The sequence below is a fragment of the Schistocerca cancellata genome, chromosome 5 (genome assembly GCF_023864275.1).
Source record: "Schistocerca cancellata isolate TAMUIC-IGC-003103 chromosome 5, iqSchCanc2.1, whole genome shotgun sequence".
In the NCBI taxonomy this organism is placed as follows: Eukaryota; Metazoa; Arthropoda; class Insecta; order Orthoptera; family Acrididae; genus Schistocerca; species Schistocerca cancellata.
This window is the reverse complement of record NC_064630.1, coordinates 483,567,570-483,586,978: the sequence shown is the minus strand read 5'-3', so window position 1 is coordinate 483,586,978 and position 19,409 is coordinate 483,567,570. Positions and strand designations below refer to the sequence as shown.

At 44.8% G+C, this 19,409-nt stretch overlaps 1 protein-coding gene and 1 non-coding gene across 2 annotated transcripts in view; one reads left to right on the top strand and one right to left on the bottom strand.

The window, feature by feature from the left end:
- The window catches only part of LOC126189025 (nuclear receptor coactivator 3-like), a 299,208-nt gene that overhangs the window by 119,760 nt on the left and 160,039 nt on the right, over window positions 1-19,409 (top strand). The window lies entirely within an intron of this gene.
- Window positions 15,942-16,025, bottom strand: Trnas-gga (transfer RNA serine (anticodon GGA)). Its single transcript is given in 2 exon segments — window positions 15,942-15,976; window positions 15,986-16,025. It is a non-coding gene; the product is annotated as a tRNA-Ser (tRNA).

Sequence of the window (19,409 nt, the reverse complement as noted above, 5' to 3'; positions counted from 1 at the left end):
ACTGCGTATGGTGGGCAATAATACAGTGATGTTTCGCCATGGGGATGAAAGTCATATAGTGACTTCTGGTAACACGCCCTTGGTTCGCTGCCACGCCACTTGTAGCGCTGCTTTCTCACTGACTGTTTCTTAGTCGTACATGTTTTGTTTTCGTTTCTTACTTACCTGCACTCTTTGAACTGCGTTGTAAATATGTCACTCGTATTCTTATTGCATTCTTCTCGCTTCCGTAAAATCGAGTGGGGTAAATGATTCCAAATTTGTTTTTGTTTAATACAAAACAGAGCTGCTTTCGTTGCATGGTTGTTCTGCGGACTTACGTGTATCTGTTATTGCTTACGAATTTGAGGGTGAATTGCTCGATTTAAATGCAGTGTAAGTATATTGCTCGTATTCTACGCTATTTCTGTTTGCATCTTTTTCCGTACTTTCTTGCATTTTATGGAGAACTCCATGTTAGCAGCTTTTGACATTATTGGTATTTGATTTTATCGTATCTTTCCACGGAATTAAGGGAATTTTGCTTTGATTTGGTGTTCCTTCTTGCCATTGAGTGCCAAGCATTTCCCGTTGTCTTGCAGAGTGTGGATGTAGGTGAGTAGGCCCTATGCTTTGTAGTCTTGGTGACTAGAGAATTTTCCCCTGCAAATGCTAAAAATGCGACAGTAGTTACGCAAACGTTTTCGCACCTTGTTAATGGATGCTACAGACAGTACATTTTAACAGAAGTCAATGGAAAATTTCAGTGGCTTCCATTGAAAGCGAGGGTACGAAAAATGAATGGTAACGAGGAATATAGTTACAGTGCATTTAAATCGAGCAATTCACACAAGGATTCGTAAACAGTACAAGTTGAAATGAGTCCACAGAATACCATACGACGAAACAAGTTCTTATTTAACATGAAACAAAAACAATATTGGAATCATTTACCCCACCCATTTTTACGGATTAGAGCAAAAATTAAGCACAATACGATCAACGTATTTATGTTGCAATTCAAAGAGTACATTACACAAAAAAATGTTATAATGAGGAACATAATTTCCATTTAATAATAGCCGTACGGTCGAAATTGCAATATTGGGTTTTAAAAATGAATACACTTTACCATCGGGCTACCAGACCTACTCTTAAAGTATAAATGAAAAATACTATCATATGATACTCAAATTTGGAAGAGCAATAATACGGTTTCTGCTCGTATTCACTGCCACACCACTTCGAGTGCTGCTGTCGTTCTCTGTTTTCGTGTCGTAACACGGGGATTACACTTCTAATATTTCGCCCTACTTTTCATTTGCATATTTCAGCCCGCTAATAGGCCATCAATTCCGAGATTTGACGACAGCGAAGGATGGTACTGGCCGATAATAATTCCCAGGGCACTGTAACAGAAGTGGATGTGTGGGTCGCGTGCGAACAAAGGCGGCAGCCGGCGGGATTGAAATCAAAGTGCGCCAGTAGCCAGTAGCGGGTGGCTGCCTGCCCGGCTGAGCGGCTGGCTAATAGAGCGTGCGATATCGCCGCGCCGGTCACAAGGTTGGCACGCCTGCGCTACTGTGTCAGTCGGCTACAGTGGCGCGGCACCAGCGCGCTGCCATCACCCGCCAACGCGCCATTCCGCCGCTCTTCTGTCTGTCCAATCGTCCTCTCGAGCTAACGCTGTTACACTAGACTCGTCCTGTCTTCGTTTTAACCGAAAGCGATTAACCAAATCTTTGCACTGTTAAATGTGATACCACAAATATTTAAAATGTTGCGGTTGCCTTACGCATAGATTGACGCGAGAAGAATTACTGCGTCAAAATTAGTGTGCCAGGCGAATCTGAGTAGTGCGGCTCGTGGTCTTGCGGTAGGGTTCTCTTTCCCGCGCGCGGGGTCCCGGGTTCGATTCCCGGCGGGGTGAGGGATTTTTTTCTGCATCGAGATGACTGGGTGTTGTGTGTCTTTCATCATCATGCTACAAAATAGCAGGTCAGCAACTGGAAGCAGTTAATACCATAAATTATCTGGGAGTACGCATTAGGAGTGATTTAAAATGGAATGATCATATAATGTTGATTGTCGGTAAAGCAGATGCCAGACTGAGATTCATTGGAAGAATCCTAAGGAAATGCAATCCGAAAACAAAGGAAGTAGGTTACAGTACGCTTGTTCGCCCACTGCTTGAATACTGCTCAGCAGTGTGGGATCCGTACCAGATAGGGTTGATACAAGACATAGAGAAGATCCAACGGAGAGCAGCGCGCTTCGTTACAGGATCATTTAGTAATCGCGAAAGCGTTACGGAGATGATAGATAAACTCCAGTGGAAGACTCTGCAGGAGAGACGCTCAGTAGCTCGGTACGGGCTTTTGTCAAAGTTTCGAGAACATACCTTCACCGAAGAGTCAAGCAGTATATTGCTCCCTCCTACGTATATCTCGCGAAGAGACCATGAGGATAAAATCAGAGAGATTAGAGCCCACACAGAGGCATACCGACAGTCCTTCTTTCCACGAACAATACGAGACTGGAATAGAAGGGAGAACCGATAGAGGTACTGAAGGTACCCTCCGCCACACACCGTCAGGTGGCTTGCGGAGTATGGATGTAGATGTAGATGTAGATTTCATCCTCATTCACTCGCAAGTCGCCGTAGTGGCGTTAAAGAACTTGTGGAACGGCAGCCGAACCTCCTCGCGGGGGGTCTCCCGACCACCAATGCCATACGCTCATTATTATTATTATCATTAATCTGAGACAAGGAAAAATACGCATTGCGAAGGAATTACCCAAATGGGACGGAAATCAGTAAATGTGATACAGACTAACAAATGATTACAATTTCAGAAAGATTGCTAGCTTTATTCCAGTTTTGTGATGTTTTCAAGATAAATGGCTTCTCAGGCATTGGCATTGAACGATAGACTTGTTGGGTGTCTTCCTGACTTGTTAGATCGTCAAAATCCCGAGATGGTTGGAGGGTCCTGCCCATAGTGCTCCAAACATTCTCAACTTGGGAGAGATCCGGTGATCTTGCTGGACGAGGTAGAAAATCTCGCCGGGCGTGGGCGGGCAGTATCTTGCTGAGTTAAACCCAGGATGGCTTTTCGTGAAGGACAACAAAAGAGAGTGTAGAATATTGATGACGTACCGCAGTGCTGTTTGGGCGCAGCGGATGACATCCGAAGGGGTCCTGCCATGAGAGAAATGACACTCGAGACCGCCGTAGGCGGGCGGCAGTCATGTTGGTATATCACTTCTGTCCGGAGTGTCTTCGGCCTGTAATCTTATTGACTGGAGTAGGATGTCTTCAGTGATGAACCCCTCTTCGAACTGAGCCCCGTTGACCAGCAAAGACGTGTCTAGAGACGCCCCAAACAATGGTGGAGTACCACCCTGACACGGCCCAACAACCGTGAGTGATGGTCCCCTTTGGTTGCCATCCACGGCACCCTTAAGCACGACGGTACGTCGACGACATTCTACCCTCCGTTTTGTTTCCCTTCATCTTGTGCTTACTTTTCAGCAAGATATAGATACTTTTCAGCAGATATAGACTGGGACACTCAGATGTTTAGGACGGGTGGTAGGGACAGAGCATCGAGTGACATTATACTGAGTGCACTATCCGAAAATTACCTCGAGCAATTAAACAGAGAACCGACTCGTGGAGATAACATTTTGGACCTACTGATAACAAACAGACCCGAACTTTTCGACTCTGTAAGTGCAGAACAGGGAATCAGTGATCATAAGGCCGTTGCAGCATCCCTGAATATGGAAGTTAATAGGAATATAAAAAAAGGGAGGAAGGTTTATCTGTTTAGCAAGAGTAATAGAAGGCAGATTTCAGACTACCTAACAGATCAAAACGAAAATTTCTGTTCCGACACTGACAATGTCGAGTGTTTATGGAAAAAGTTCAAGGCAATCGTAAAATGCGTTTTAGACAGGTACGTGCCGAGTAAAACTGTGAGGGACGGGAAAAACCCACCGTGATACAACAACAAAGTTAGGAAACTACTGCGAAAGCAAAGAGAGATTCACTCCAAGTTTAAACTCAGCCAAAACCTCTCAGACAAACAGAAGCTAAACGATGTCAAAGTTAGCGTAAGGAGGGCTATGCGTGAAGCGTTCAGTGAATTCGAAAGTAAAATACTAGGTACCGACTTGACAGAAAATCCTAGGAAGTTCTGGTCTTACGTTAAATCAGTAAGTGGCTCGAAACATCATGTCCAGACACTCCGGGATGATGATGGCATTGAAACAGAGGATGACACGCGTAAAGCTGAAATACTAAACACCTTTTTCCAAAGCTGTTTCACAGAGGAAGACTGCACTGCAGTTCCTTCTCTAAATCCTCGCACAAACGAAAAAATGGCTGACATCGAAATAAGTGTACAAGGAATAGAAAAGCAACTGGAATCACTCAACAGAGGAAAGTCCACTGGACCTGACGGGATACCAATTCGATTCTACACAGAGTACGCGAAAGAACTTGCCCCCCTTCTAACAGCCGTGTACCGCAAGTCTCTAGAGGAACAGAAGGTTCCAAATGATTGGAAAAGAGCACAGGTAGTCCCAGTCTTCAAGAAGGGTCGTCGAGCAGATGCGCAAAACTATAGACCTATATCTCTGACGTCGATCTGTTGTAGAATTTTAGAACATGTGTTTTGCTCGAGTATCATGTCGTTTTTGGAAACTCAGAATCTACTATGTAGGAATCAACATGGATTCCGGAAACAGCGATCGTGTGAGACCCAACTCGCTTTATTTGTTGATGAGACCCAGAAAATATTAGATACAGGCTCCCAGGTAGATGCTATTTTTCTTGACTTCCGGAAGGCGTTCGATACAGTTCCGCACTGTCGCCTGATAAACAAAGTAAGAGCCTACGGAATATCAGACCAGCTGTGTGGCTGGATTGAAGAGTTTTTAGCAAACAGAACACAGCATGTTGTTATCAACGGAGAGACGTCTACAGACATTAAAGTAACGTCTGGCGTGCCACAGGGGAGTGTTATGGGACCATTGCTTTTCACAATATATATAAATGACCTAGTAGATAGTGTCGGAAGTTCCATGCGGCTTTTCGCGGATGATGCTGTAGTATACAGAGAAGTTGCAGCATTAGAAAATTGTAGCGAAATGCAGGAAGATGTGCAGCGGATAGGCACTTGGTGCAGGGAGTGGCAACTGACCCTTAACACAGACAAATGTAATGTATTGCGAATACGTAGAAAGAAGGATCCTTTATTGTATGATTATATGATAGCGGAACAAACACTGGTAGCAGTTACTTCTGTAAAATATCTGGGAGTATGCGTGCGGAACGATTTGAAGTGGAATGATCATATAAAATTAATTGTTGGTAAGGCGGGTACCAGGTTGAGATTCATTGGGAGAGTCCTTAGAAAATGTAGTCCATCAACAAAGGAGATGGCTTACAAAACACTCGTTCGACCTATACTTGAGTATTGCTCATCAGTGTGGGATCCGTACCAGATCGGGTTGACAGAGGAGATAGAGAAGATCCAAAGAAGAGCGGCGCGTTTCGTCACAGGGTTATTTGGTAACCGTGATAGCGTTACGGAGATGTTTAACAAACTCAAGTGGCAGACTCTGCAAGAGAGGCGCTCTGCATCGCGGTGTAGCTTGCTCGCCAGGTTTCGAGAGGGTGCGTTTCTGGATGAGGTATCGAATATATTGCTTCCCCCTACTTATACCTCCCGAGGAGATCACGAATGTAAAATTAGAGAGATTAGAGCGCGCACAGAGGCTTTCAGACAGTCGTTCTTCCCGCGAACCATACGCGACTGGAACAGGAAAGGGAGGTAATGACAGTGGCACGTAAAGTGCCCTCCGCCATACACCGTTGGGTGGCTTGCGGAGTATAAATGTAGATGTAGATGTAATATCCGTCCACAGACGGCGATGGTTTCTACTGCTACCAGCCTACACACGGCGAGGTTTTCCCCTGCGTGTTTTCGTGATTGCCTAACCCTATATATAATCCAGTTAATCTAAAATTGTAATTATTCTCTACCCAAGTACATATCAACCGATTTCTGTCCAATTCGCTTAATTCCTTGGTGGTTTTTTTTAATTGTATAACTAAACAAGTAATGTGGCATATTTTGATATATCGCGTGCCTGAATTTACTTATGTAATCCGCAAGCCACTGTGCAGTGCAAGACTGCATCCGGAAGTGGAAACGGCGTTGGGAGCTGTGTATCGATTGTGGAGGAGAGTATTTTCTAAGAGCCAATGCGCAATAAGTAAAAGCTAAGCGGAGAAAAATTTTATGGACAAATTTCCGTAATTTTTTGAACAAACCTCATCTAATTCGTTCCAGGACTCTTCTTGAGAACGGGGACGCTAGGTAACTCGTCGTTGCTCCAGCGACCTACGACAATCTGCTGCTAGAAGAGGAGCAAACTCTTTTACATATCTGTAGAATTTGACAGGTGTTTCATCTGGTCCTGACACCTTTCCATTACAAAGCGATTGTACTTGTTTTTCAGTAGTCATTTTACATTTTAATCTTAGAAAATAGGTAGCGTGTGCAGGTAGAGTGTGGAAGCGACAAAAACGGACGGAACGCGGAGAAAGACACTAGGTGGCGTTATTTTAAGCCTTTCATTAGAAGTACTTTCTTTCTTTACTTACGTTACAAGGATCTAATCCTCGCACATAAGTACACAAACGACAAAAAGAAACACCTCAACAGAATGTTAATTTCGAAACATCTCTTAAGCTATACAACAGTTATTGTTATTGGTAATTTATTGGCCATCGGTACGTGCCCAATTGGTTCTGCAGTTCGTTGTGACAATGCAGAGTATACATTAGTGTATGTCGTTTGCTGGTACGAAGTTACTTAGACTTAGCAAACGACAAACATAAACAAATTTAGATGAGTAGTGTAAAGAAACGTGTAAACAATACAAAAATGTAGCACAGGGTGTACAGAGATATCACAGTAAAAATGAAAAAAATGTAGTTAGTACATGTTTAGGATGTTCCCAGTTCAGTCCGTATTAAATTGTACAAGAAATTGGAAAGAGAGCTTGTCGCGTAAAGCTGAGTATCGCCACTATGAAACTATTCGGAGTTTTTCTTCCCGTCTTCTGGTTCCCAATGTTTTTAGAATGTTTAAAGCCAAATGCCTCTACGACTCAAAGAACTGTGCTTGCAAGTGGATCAGGAAGCGAGGCGACGTGCAGCTGGAATAGTAAGACCGGCGCATGTAAAAGTAAGTTAACATGAGTGGAATTGACATATTCACTGCCGCCGCCCCTCCCCCCCCCCCCCCCCCGCGCCGAATCACTGCTGTTACAACGTAACCCGATCTGTGTGTGTGTGTTTGTGTGTGTTTAAGCGCGCATTTTTGGGGAGGGAGGGTCATGACTCCACTTTTCCCCTGTATACAGGTATTCGGTTAGATGTTTGCCGATATGTATTATAGTTAATTCCCAGATGCGCGCTGGACAAGACTTGGGTAATGCAGAGCAGAGTGTCGAGACGTAACTACACGGCGACAACGTCACTGCACGGCGTGTCGCGCTGCTGTTTTCTTGGGCAACCACCGGCCGCGCTGTAACAATGGTGCGGTTGCGTTGTTCCGCTCTCTCCGGCGCGCCAAGGTCGCTGTGCAGCTCTCGCGCTGAGCGCGGCCGAGCGCTGCCGAAGTGCTCCGGCGAGCCCCGAGCCGCGCGGGTGCTGCGTTGCGCAAGTCACAGGCCGGCACTGCGCGCGCAGCTCTCTACACCTGTCGCTGTTGTCCGCAAGAGCGTCGCGCCTGCTGCCTGCTCGCTTGCCTACCTGCTTGTCCACATGGCGGACGCCACTATCTTTGTCGACAGGCTAAGTGCTTGTCGCCTACCATTTGCTCCATATATTGATTACCAGTGTACATGTAAAAGCTGCGTAAACTTCACTTTCGTCATCACTTCCGTACGATGCTTGCTTATACATTTTCGTGAACAACTAACCAATGAGCAAATTATTTATTGCTTTCGTAACTGATGTTACACATCAATTTAAAAAGAAAAAAATAGAATTTTTCAGTAGACAATGCGCCAGTACCGTGTAATGTCGCCCCTAGCATTTATAATGGCCTCATTTCTGCGAGGAAGAGAATGCACAAGTTTCATCAGGTCAGCTGAAGCCACTCATTAATAATTAGATTCTATAGAGCTGCCAGAAATGTTCAAATGTGTTTGAATTCCGAAGGGATCAAACTGCTGAGGTCGTCGGTCCCTGGACTTACACACTACTTTTATGCTAAGAACAACACACCCACCCATGCCCGAGGGAGGACTCGAACCTCCGGCGGGAGGGGCCGCGCAGTCCGTGACATGGCGCCTCAAACCGCACGGCCACCCTGCGCGGCTTCAGACCTGCCAAATTGCAGTAAAGTTGAGATGCGGTATGCCGCCTGACAGATCAGGAACGCGTGCTTGAAGCCATGGCAACACGACTATTTTCATCTTGGAAGTGTGCGCAGCTTCAAAATGAAGATGTAGAATTGAACAGCCACCCTACCCTCGCTGAATAATAACATTTTAAGACTTCCTTGAGACAAAGCTATGTGTCTTTATCAGTGTAGTACTAATCTTCAAGCAACTAAAACACAGCATGAGGACAGTCTAACCACAATAGAAAGTATAAGTTACGTTCAGACTCGGGAGTGCTAGGAACATAACCCAGAGGCAACTGTTTCAAATTTACAACACTTTACTACAATAAACCTTGAGCAAAGGACCTGTAACTGAAAACACCATTAATTACAAGAATCTTCAAACATATGTTACTCTTCTTCGTATCGTTTACCATCACAAGTTGTTTAGTGTTTCTGTGCCACACCCGGGCTGAGTGAAGAGACCGTAGCTCTCCCATGAATATCGTCGACTTTTCCTATTGGTCCCTCTCAGGGCGACGAACAGTGGTCAAGAATTGTTCGAACCGAGGGTGTTTTGTACGAATTCCTTAGTGGACAAAAATACGCGAACATAAATACTCTTCCGAAAAATCTCATTGTGACAGTCCAAGACGTGTCAAGAACTAATCGAATGAGGGTTTTGTATACAACTTCCTTTCTGAAAGATTTAAACGCTGCGTCAGGACTTTTTCTATAAATCGCACTGTGGTATGTGTTTAGCTCACGGCTGTAGTAGTGAATTGTTTCACACTAAATCGCTGCGGTCGGTTGCTCCTATATTTGACAGTTGTTAATAATGCATCGATTGGTAGCCGCTCGTATAAGGAAGAACGAGTAGTGTCTAACTTCCCGTCTTTGACCAAGTCACTAGAGAGCAAAAATAAGCTCGGATTGGCGCGATATTAAGAAAGCTGCGGCCGTGATCTTTTCAGAGGAATCGTCGCGTCATTTGCCTTAAAGAATTTTGTGAAACCAAGGAGAACCTCTCTCCAGATGTCTGTACGGGAATTTGAAACTAAATCTCAAAGGCAGGGATTTAAAGCGCAGTTTCCTGAGGGTGGATCCAGTGTCTGCCGAACATGTAGTCGTTTGATAGGGGGTTTTCTACTCTGTTTTATAGCATTGTCTTCTACTTATCTCTATCTACGTGTACAAACCATCCACAAGCTCGCTTAAAGTGTGTGGCAGAGGGTACTTCCGGTGCCGCAACATGTCCCACCTGCTCCCATTCAGTTTGCGAATAGCACGTGGGAAGAGACGTATGTGGGAAGCAGTAATACGTTGTCCAACTGTGCTCAGAACGTATTATCGGAATTTCATGAGTTATTTTCTCATTAGGCACGACGCCTCTCATGAAGCGTCTGCCACTAGAGTTTGTTGAGCATCTGTGTAAATGCTCTCGCACGGACTCCACGATCACCAAACGAAATACGCCGCGCTTCGTTGGATCTGGTCTGTCTCTTCTATTAATCCAAATTGGTAAGGGCCCCAGATTGATGAGCAGTGCTCATCAGTCGATCGAAGCAGAGTTTCGTGAGCCACTTCTTTCGTGGATGAGTTGCATTTGCGTAATATTGCTCCGCTGAATGTCACCATGCAATCTACTTTTCGTACTTTTTGTTTTATATGGTCATTCCACATTAGGTGGCTACTGATGGTTGCACCTGGCTATTTGGGCGATAGGTCCTGTTTCCAGTGATTTATCACGTTTAATGTAATTGTGCAGCAGTGGATTTCTTCGGCTGTAAGCGCAGCATGTTACATCTGTTTACGTTCGGGGTAAATTGCTATTTCCTGCACCAATTATCAGGCTTCTGCAGTTCCCTACTGCCTCCAGGCGTTGCGACCTTCTTATTGACAATCGCATCGTCCGTGAACAGCTGCAAGGAGCTCCCTATATTGTCCACTAAGTCGTTTACATATATTGTAAACAGTGACGACCCTATCGCACTTTCTTGAGGTGCTCCAGAAATTAGCTTAACATCTGTCGATTTTGTTCTGTTCAGAGCGGCATGTCGAGTTCTGTCCGTGAGATGTTTCGAATCTGGTCACAAACAAGATCCTGTACTCGGTAAGCTCGATTTTTTCCTCACTAAGCGGCAGTGCGGAACTGTGTCAAATGCTTTCCTGAAATCAAGGACCACGGCTTCAAACTGGGCGCCTACGTCGAGGGAAAGAGCGAGCTGAATTTCGCAAGATACCTGTTTCCGGATTACAGTCACGTCGTCAAAGAGCTAGAAACGTCGGAAGCTTTTCGATACGTGTACGCTACGTCGTAGTGCTTCGCTGTTGGAAGGTAAGTAGGTGGCGCCAGAAATCAGTGCTGCGCTGTCAGAAGGAATATGTTGGACAGTGGCGGCAGCGGAAACGCGACGAGAGAGCGGCCCGCAGCTGTGTGACGTGGCCCTCCGTCACCCGCGCACCGTTACCTACACAGTTAGACACGACGCCCACAACAAGTGTCGTCTGCCGAGCGCGCGTGGCATGCGAGCTACCTGCTTCTGGCACCAGCCTCATTGTGCCCTTTAAGACAGCGCACTGAGTGACTACTGCGGACCTTCTACAGGCCAAAAATTAATCGAGTTACGATATAAAAAAAAAAGGGGAGGACTGGAGAAGAGGCACATTCAGAACACGCGATCCACTTGTATCTCTTCCCCGATTATTGCTTTTCGCACGATGTGTCACATTATCCTTCGGGAAAAGTACAGTAGGCTGCGGCTGTACGCTGTTGCTATGGATTGTTTCTGACGCAAATCAACCGCAAATGTCTTCCGCATGGATCGTGACTCAGTTGCCCCTCAGAATATCACGGAAATATTTCTTGGATTGAAATACTGCCATTGCCAAGAAGAATTAATTAGCATCAGTTATAGATGAATGCATGGATTGGTATTCTCGACTTAAGTTTAATTTGTTTTTCAAAGCTTTTTTTGACTGTGATCTCGTTAATTGCATTATCAAAAATGGCTCTGAGCACTATGGGACTTAACTTCTGAGGTCATCAGTCCCCTAGAACTTAGAACTACTTAAACCTAACTAAGCTAAGAACATGACACGCATACATGCCCGAGGCAGGATTCGAACGTGCGACCGTAGCGGTCGCGTGGCAACGACTTATTAACGAGTTATTAAGTAGGCGATCACAGCTATCGTAGAATACTGTCCGTCCACAATGAACAGAGATACAATCCTTACATTGCAGTTTGGAGGAAAGTTTTCGTAGAACAAGTGTAGTGACGATCTGTCTGCTCCAATCGAATAGCAGTAAGGCGGCTGTGGAACTTAACGCCACAAACCGACGGACGACGGACTGTGTAAAACCGCAGGGATAAGCGTCCGATCATGCTGGTTTATTTTTTACTATTAACCGGGTAAAAAACGGAAATGTCCGTTGGGCATAGCAGCAGTGCTAAAATTTTTGGATTTTAAATAAACCTTTTTTAAAAAACTAGTAATTTTTAATATAGTGATATTATTTACAATAGTTATATTTTAATAAAAATCCCGACAGAAACGAGGAACAAACAAATGGTATAAGAAGGCGTTTCTCAGACAATAGCGTACATGTCACCATGTGGCGTGGACTATTAGACGGTGGGTGTGTACCCGACAGTGCGGAAGCGTTGCCTCATCTGGTGATATGGTAGTTTCTCGCTGTCGTTTCAGCTGTATTACAGAATGGTAGCATCCCTAGTCTGAAAGTCTTTAAGTCTTTTACGAAGTGCGGTATCTATGAAGAACAACGCTCCATTTCGTTTGAAAGATTAAAAGAGGAGCGACAACAAATTTGCGACATCATATGAGGAGAAAACTTACAAACTTGATAAATAAATCATAGTTTGCGACAGAAGGTGATCTCCTGCCTTTATCTGGTTGTAGGCTTTAAAACGGATAAATTAATAGAGTTCTTCAACCTCAGTTTTCCCCCGTGATGTGAGGTGAACGCGAGGGTGCTTCCATTAATAGGCGACCGGCTCTTCCTTCCTGCATACTGATCGAAGGAGCCAGTAATTCGTAACTCACCAGTAATGCCCGAAGTCGATAAGATGTTCAACACTAACCGTCAGGTTAGATCTCATCGGAGAAAACTCCCTCTCTCATCGTTCCCCCCTCTCCTCCTACACCTCCTCATAATCCGAAGACACCCGCGGTATTTGTATAATTGACTTTTTCTACGCGCGTTATTCTTTTTAAGTGGATAGATTTACTGTAGATTTTCGACATGAATGTAAGCATTCGTGCCCAAATCACTTCTCACGTCAATGGTGCCTGACTTTTTTCCCATTCTACGTGTCAGTTATTGGCCGTATTGGCAGTCATCCCCTCTCTATATGCTTTTACAAAGGCAGCAAATGAACACTCCAGACATTGTACTGACGTTAATAATCACATCATGTTGTTCTGTTTATATATTTTACCGATGACAGAAAAGAGCGAGTTTAATGCAGACAGTGTGTTGCACTAGGTGGGTTCAAACCCCAAGTCTGAGTCATCGTCTTAATATGAAACCATTATCCGGAATTGAATGTTTTTGGATTTCGGTCTCGCCCTGCGTCCTCACTGTTCCACCCAAAAGGGTTACATTTTTCTGCAGCCTTTGACTGGGGCTTCTTGGAAATGACTCTTCCCAGAGCTGTAGGGCGTTCCAGTTGTCGTTCTCCATGAAGTTGTAAAACCTGACGGTATGGACTCGCCTCTTCTTCGTATCATTCCATTTCCTGTTATTTTGACAGTCCAGCGTTATTGCACAGCACGTTCACTATCTCACAATCTTTACAGTGTTGTAGTTCACCCAGTGAAGAGCAATACCAATACCAATGACCATTGCTGATTAGGAAACGTCTGCCGTATCTACATCGAGTGCTGCGAATACTGGAAGCGTTAATGGTTCGCATCTTGTTCGATGTAGGTTACTTTCACTTAATGATAAATAACTCAACGATTTTTTATAGTAAAACGAAGCCTCCAACTAAATATTCATTAACCACAGCAATATCATTTGATGATCTGTGTTTCACATCGTCCTTCTTGCAACTCGCCACACGCAAGAAACCGTACAGTGTGACAGGGTCTTCTAGTTCTGACATTTTACCATTTTTAAACAAATAAATGTCCCGTCGAGAGCTGTGCGAGGGAAGACATTCGTGCTTGCAAATGCCGTAACGCCGAGTGCTTGCGTGCGTTGGAAAGTCTCTGCGTGTTGACATACGCCTGTTTCCGAAGCCTTTCACCAGTTTTGGTTCAGAATAAGCTGCGCTGTGCCTTGCAGTTGGAGACATCATATCTACTACCAGACTGACTGTCTCACTGTTTACTCGCGAGGCAAACAGTTAAGTTAGGGTTGACAGTTATCCTCACAGACGGCAGAGATAATTTTTTCAGAAATACGTCATGAGAACTCATGTTAGTGCTGATCTCGTCCGAGAAACGTGGAATCATGGCAGTCTATACGGCAGTGACGTGAAGTTGTCACATTATGTTTTTTCTCATAAGGGATAACTTTTGGTTAGTCGCTCGAAAGCTGAGTTTGATACGATCCAGAAACTGGAGAAATATATCCGCAAAATCGCCAACTCTCGACGAGTATCCAGTTTTTGAGTATGCTCTTCGCAGTTCGTGGATTCCAATGAACAGATCCTCTGCAGATTATCAGGGCCTGCTGCCTGCGTATACTTTCAGTCGTGGCGCAGTTGTATTCTACCATTTTACTGAAACCGAATAATTATCTCGCTTTTGAAGACCAAATAGTTTCACCGCTTCCCACTGGTGTCGTTGGATTGAATGCTGTTGGAGATCAAAACCAGCGAGATTATTTTCAGGACAATACTCTTCACTACACTTAAAACGTCAGGGTTAAGTCACAATTGTTTACAATTGCCTGTATCCGTCCTTGCAGATTGTTTATTTTAGTAGTTGGCTGAGGATGTCAAACATTGCGCTCTTTTTTTTTCTTACTGGATTTTGCCGTCCGCAACCTGATATCACTCTGTTCATAATCGCTGTTTCCATAGTACAGCTTGTAATCTGTGCGGCGGTTAAACTGAACAGCAAGCGCGCACACTTCTCCCGGTCTGAATCGCAACTGTCTTATACACATACCAGGTATCCTATGCAGGATCAGTGTTTACCGCAATGGTTAGCACACTGGACTTCCATTCGGGAGGACGACGGTTCAAATCCACGTCCAGCCATCCTGATTTAGGTTTTCCGTGATTTCCCTAAATCGCTTCTGGCAAATGCCGGGATGGTTCCTTTGAAAAGGCACGGCCGGCTTTCCTTCCACATCCTTCCCTCATCACATGGGACCGGTGTCCTCGCTGTTTGTTCCCATCCCCCAAATCAGTCACCCGACCGACCGACCAGGAACAATGTTTCCACACTCGTTCCTTAGTCACTCAAACTGAAGGTTCACATTGAAACTATTTCGCAACAAGCACAGCAAAAAACCGGCATACACGAACCATAGGATTTGCTGAAGATTGCAAGACTTCTGCTTCACCCGTATTGTCAAGAGACTGATCGGGACTGTATTTACAGCAGTGTCAAGTAAAGCGCGCCTGAAAGGACAGTGGTGCATTGTGGAACTATCTGAGGTGCCTTTTTATTTCGTGTTGCTACTCCAAATAGGCCAACATTACGCTCTGTCAAACTTCTTGTTTAGCACTTAATTTCTCATTTGTGTCTTGTCGCACGAACAGCTCCGCTAGTCTGTGTCATCGCCTTGCTCACATATCGCTGGGCAACACTGTAGGGCTGAATTGCTCTTGATGTTTGAATCAGTGTTATATCTACAGTATATTATAAACGGCTAGCCCTGTGTACGGTCCCAGTTGCAAGTTGCGTATCCAACGGGTTATAGGGCCAATAAAAATATGATTTTCAACATTTCATTCGGTTAGTGACAGAATTTTAAAAATTTGACTTAAGATTATAGATTTTAATGAACAGGTTATGACTGTATTTTCATGGTTTAACACAGAAAGAGTGTATATAGAGGCAGCGTGGTTCAAGGCCCGCAAATTCAGACTATATTAATCCAGTATTTGATAATCAGAACACTTAGCGATTTCCAATAAAGTTTACGCATAATTTCAAACCTTTTCTTAAAACTCATTCTGGCATGGATTTCTAAAATAACCAGAGATTTGAAGCTGTTTTGTACATGGGGTCTTTAACAAATCAGGGGTGGAAGGTTACTGGTACTCTGATATTTTCCGACTGGACTGTTACTAAATGTATTTATCCACCACGATTGCGATTTCGGCCTACTATGCCAGTCTCAGTATGTCTCGTGTAATGCATATCGTTGGTTGGCACGAGGACAATGGCCTCCTGAAACGTAGTTTACATATTTTATGTACATAAAATGCCAGGATTCTTGGTCATTTTATAAAAAAATGGTTCAAATGGCTCTGAGCACTATGGGACTCAACTGCTATGGTCATAAGTCCCCTAGAACTTAGAACTACTTAAACCTAACTAACCTAAGGACATCACACACATCCATGCCCGAGGCAGGATTCGAACCTGCGACCGTAGCGGTCGTGCGGTTCCAGACTGTAGCGCCTTTAACCGCTCGGCCACTCAGGCCGGCTGGTCATTTTATACAAAATAGCTTAGTTCTTCATATCATCTGTGCACATAATTTGAGAACGTGAGTTTCCCAGGTTTGACATTTGGCAATCTTTTCACAGCACAGAAAGGCGTTAACACTGGGGCTATATGCACTTGCCGCAGGGTGAACAACTTCACTGGGCTTTCAAGTTGTCGGATGCGTGCGGTCGCGCCGGCGGAGAGCACGGGCAGGAACATCAGCGTGAGGCGTTTATCAGCAGCTAGAGGTAGCTGCTGGCGTGACGCAGCTGCCGATAACCCGGATTCCCGCACAATAGGCTTTGTTGCCGCTCCCCGCTGCCGCCACAAATCCCAGTCCTCAACACTTGCTCTGTAGCGTGCTGCTCTGACCAGAACCTGTCATTTGTCCTCGGGGAGCTGACACCTGCGTAGTGAAGCCTGCGTCTTCCATCGCCCTGACTGTAGCTCAGCTTGACGTTGTCGATAAGACGGTTGCCCGGTAGTATTTCAAATCCGTCATGCGCACAATTGCTGCTTGAATGGTTCACTGGGCAAAGCACAGTTCCTGTCTCTTTAATCTAAACTTATTTTTTGACGCACCTACTGTGAGTACATCCTCGTACGGGCATATATTTCAGTTATTGTTTCTGCAACAATCGATGACAGACGAAGACGTACTACAAACTCACATAAATGCCCCAATCCTCGACATCTACTTTATGAGGCAGCTGTGCAGCTCAGGGAGAGCAGAGGCGGCCACCGTCGACTAGCTTAAAAATAGAACTACGTTATATTTTGTGTGCACAATCGAAATGCCAGCTGGTAACAACGTGGAAGAAGTTTATGAAGATATCCTAAGCAGATAACGCAGCCATTGTCTTGTCGGAACGCCAAATGAGGTCGACAAATCTTAGTCGCTTGCTTACTCGTGCCTAGTATTCCCGTCTAACAGCCGTACGGAAAGGTTTCCAGCTCTCATCTTCCGCAGCGACGACACGCCACTGACTTCGGTTGCGATACTTCCATTAAAAAGTGGTTCTCGAATGCAGATATTTGTCGAATGCAGATTCGAGGTGTAGCTCTGCACCGCGCAGCGGCCAGCCGTGGTTTGACGACAGTATAACCTACCTCAGTTACGATCCTATAATCATATGTAGAAGCAGGTGGGGAAAATTCCACGCTTTAAATTACTTTCTTAGCACAATTGGCGACTAAATTTCTCGTTATCATCCGCTTCGCATTGTATGTGCCAGAGTTCAGGTTTTAAACTGTAACTGTAAAACAGTTGATGCCGAGTCTTCTCTATAGATTATGATTACAAGTAATTGTAAATAACGAACAATTGTTTTCGTTTCTCGAAGAGCGCTTCTGAAAAGTAATTTACATCTGAGATCTGCTTTTCATCTTCAAAGAAGAGGGGAAGTGAGTTTGCTCATATTCTTGTTGGCGAAGTTTCACAGTTAAGATGCAGTTGAATTTGAACACAAGGTTGTGGGGGCACCTTCAGTGGATTCGGAAGCACGGTGCGATTTACCATTTCTCACATTAACGAGTCGTCACCGAAGGTGAAAGAAGCTGTAAGTAGTTGGTGGGGGGGAGTGAAAACAGAAATCCCGTGCCATTGCGTTTGTAGTATGACATTCAGAGACGGCCTTCACCTAGTCTTTCCCGGTGCGCAACCACTAATTTGGCGTCCGTAGCTGACGTTGAAGGTAAATTGATTAGCTAATTCAAAAATTTTCGAAATATTAATTTTATTTTAGGATTTACACAATACCTTTTGTAGAATATTCATGTATTTTCACATGCAGTACTAAAACAGAATTAGTCACTTCATTTTTTAAAAAGAGCTGTCATTCAACCCGAAGATTGTTTTGAACACCACAGTGCTTTATTGGACAAGGTCCTATTGGCTCCCTAAAAAATGAAACTAAACCTCTCCCGAACAGGCCATAAAGGCCCAACGGTACCGACCGGCCGCCGTGTCATCCTCAACCACGTGTGTCAGTGGAGTGGAAATGGACTGGCACGTGGTCAGCACACCGCTGTCCCTGCCGTATTTCAGTTTACGAGACCGGAGCCGCTACTTCTCAATCAAGTAGCCCCTCAGTTTTCCTCACGAGGGCTGAGTGCACCCCGCTTGCCAACAGCGCTCGGCAGACCGGATGGTCACCCATCCAAGTGCTAGCCCAGCCCGACAGCGGTTAACTTCGCTGATGTGACGGGATCCAGTCTTACCACTGCGGCAAGGCCGTTGGTTATTGGCCCCCTACGTCCTCTGAAATGACTTAACGAGTTAATGTGTAACCTACAGTTTAGCGTGGACTCCGAACCACGGTGCAGCTCGGCGTTTTTCACGTTAACAAACATTGCCAGAGGTGAAAGAAGTTGTGAGTGTCAAATTGTAATCCTAAGAGTATCCAGGGGTCGAAGCTGCAACCATTGGAGTTGTAACCTGGCACTTTACCACCGAGACACACAATAGAAGAGACAAAAAACAAAAGAAAACCAACAACTTGGTGTTCTGCCTTACGGCAGGTCTTGTCATGAGGGAAGCCTCGTCAGAGAGGTCCACCACATGAGCGTCTAGGGAAGTGATTCTAGTGATGGTTTCCCGTTGCCTTCCACTGATGATGATCAAATGATAATGAAGACAACACAACACCTAGTCCATGAGCGGAGAAAATATCCGACCCAGCCGGGAATTGAACCCGGGCCCCTCGGCGTGACAAACAGCCGCACTGATCACTCAGCTAACGGGACGGACAGAGACCAAAAATATCTACCGAAAATCTACTTTCAAACTTTAGTTCTCGCAAAATCCTTGACAGTGTCGCCAATTTTAGCACGAATATCGTGTTAAGCAACTCATATAAAACGGATCTGTTGTCCAGGTTTATGTGCGAAGAAAAATTAGCAGCATATTTTCTTCGAGTTCGAATTAACAATTAATTTAGTGATGGATTGTAAACTAAGCCCTCGTCGCTCCCCCCCCCCCCCCACCCCCACCCCCGCCGCCTGGCTGACCAGGTATACGCGTTTGAGTGCACCCTTTGTAGTTACAGTTGTACGTCTGAGTGCACCCTTTGCACCTACAGGAAGTGCTATCTTTGCTGGCACTTAATCGAGTAGCTAACAGTCTACAGTGTGACAAACCATTGCAAGAGTCAGTGCATCGCGGAATAAGATTAAGAACGTTCAGCCTAACCCTTCTACTGCGGTTTAATTGTTGATAACAATCACAAAAAAGTGCAGTAGTTGTTATAAGTTTGCCGTTTGATTTATACTGAAGAATAAAAGAACATAGGAGAGACATGATATTAAAATTGTTTTCCAGTGACGCGGACCAAATACGAAATTGAAAAGAAAGAAAAAAAGTTGCCTATGGCATCTGTTGCT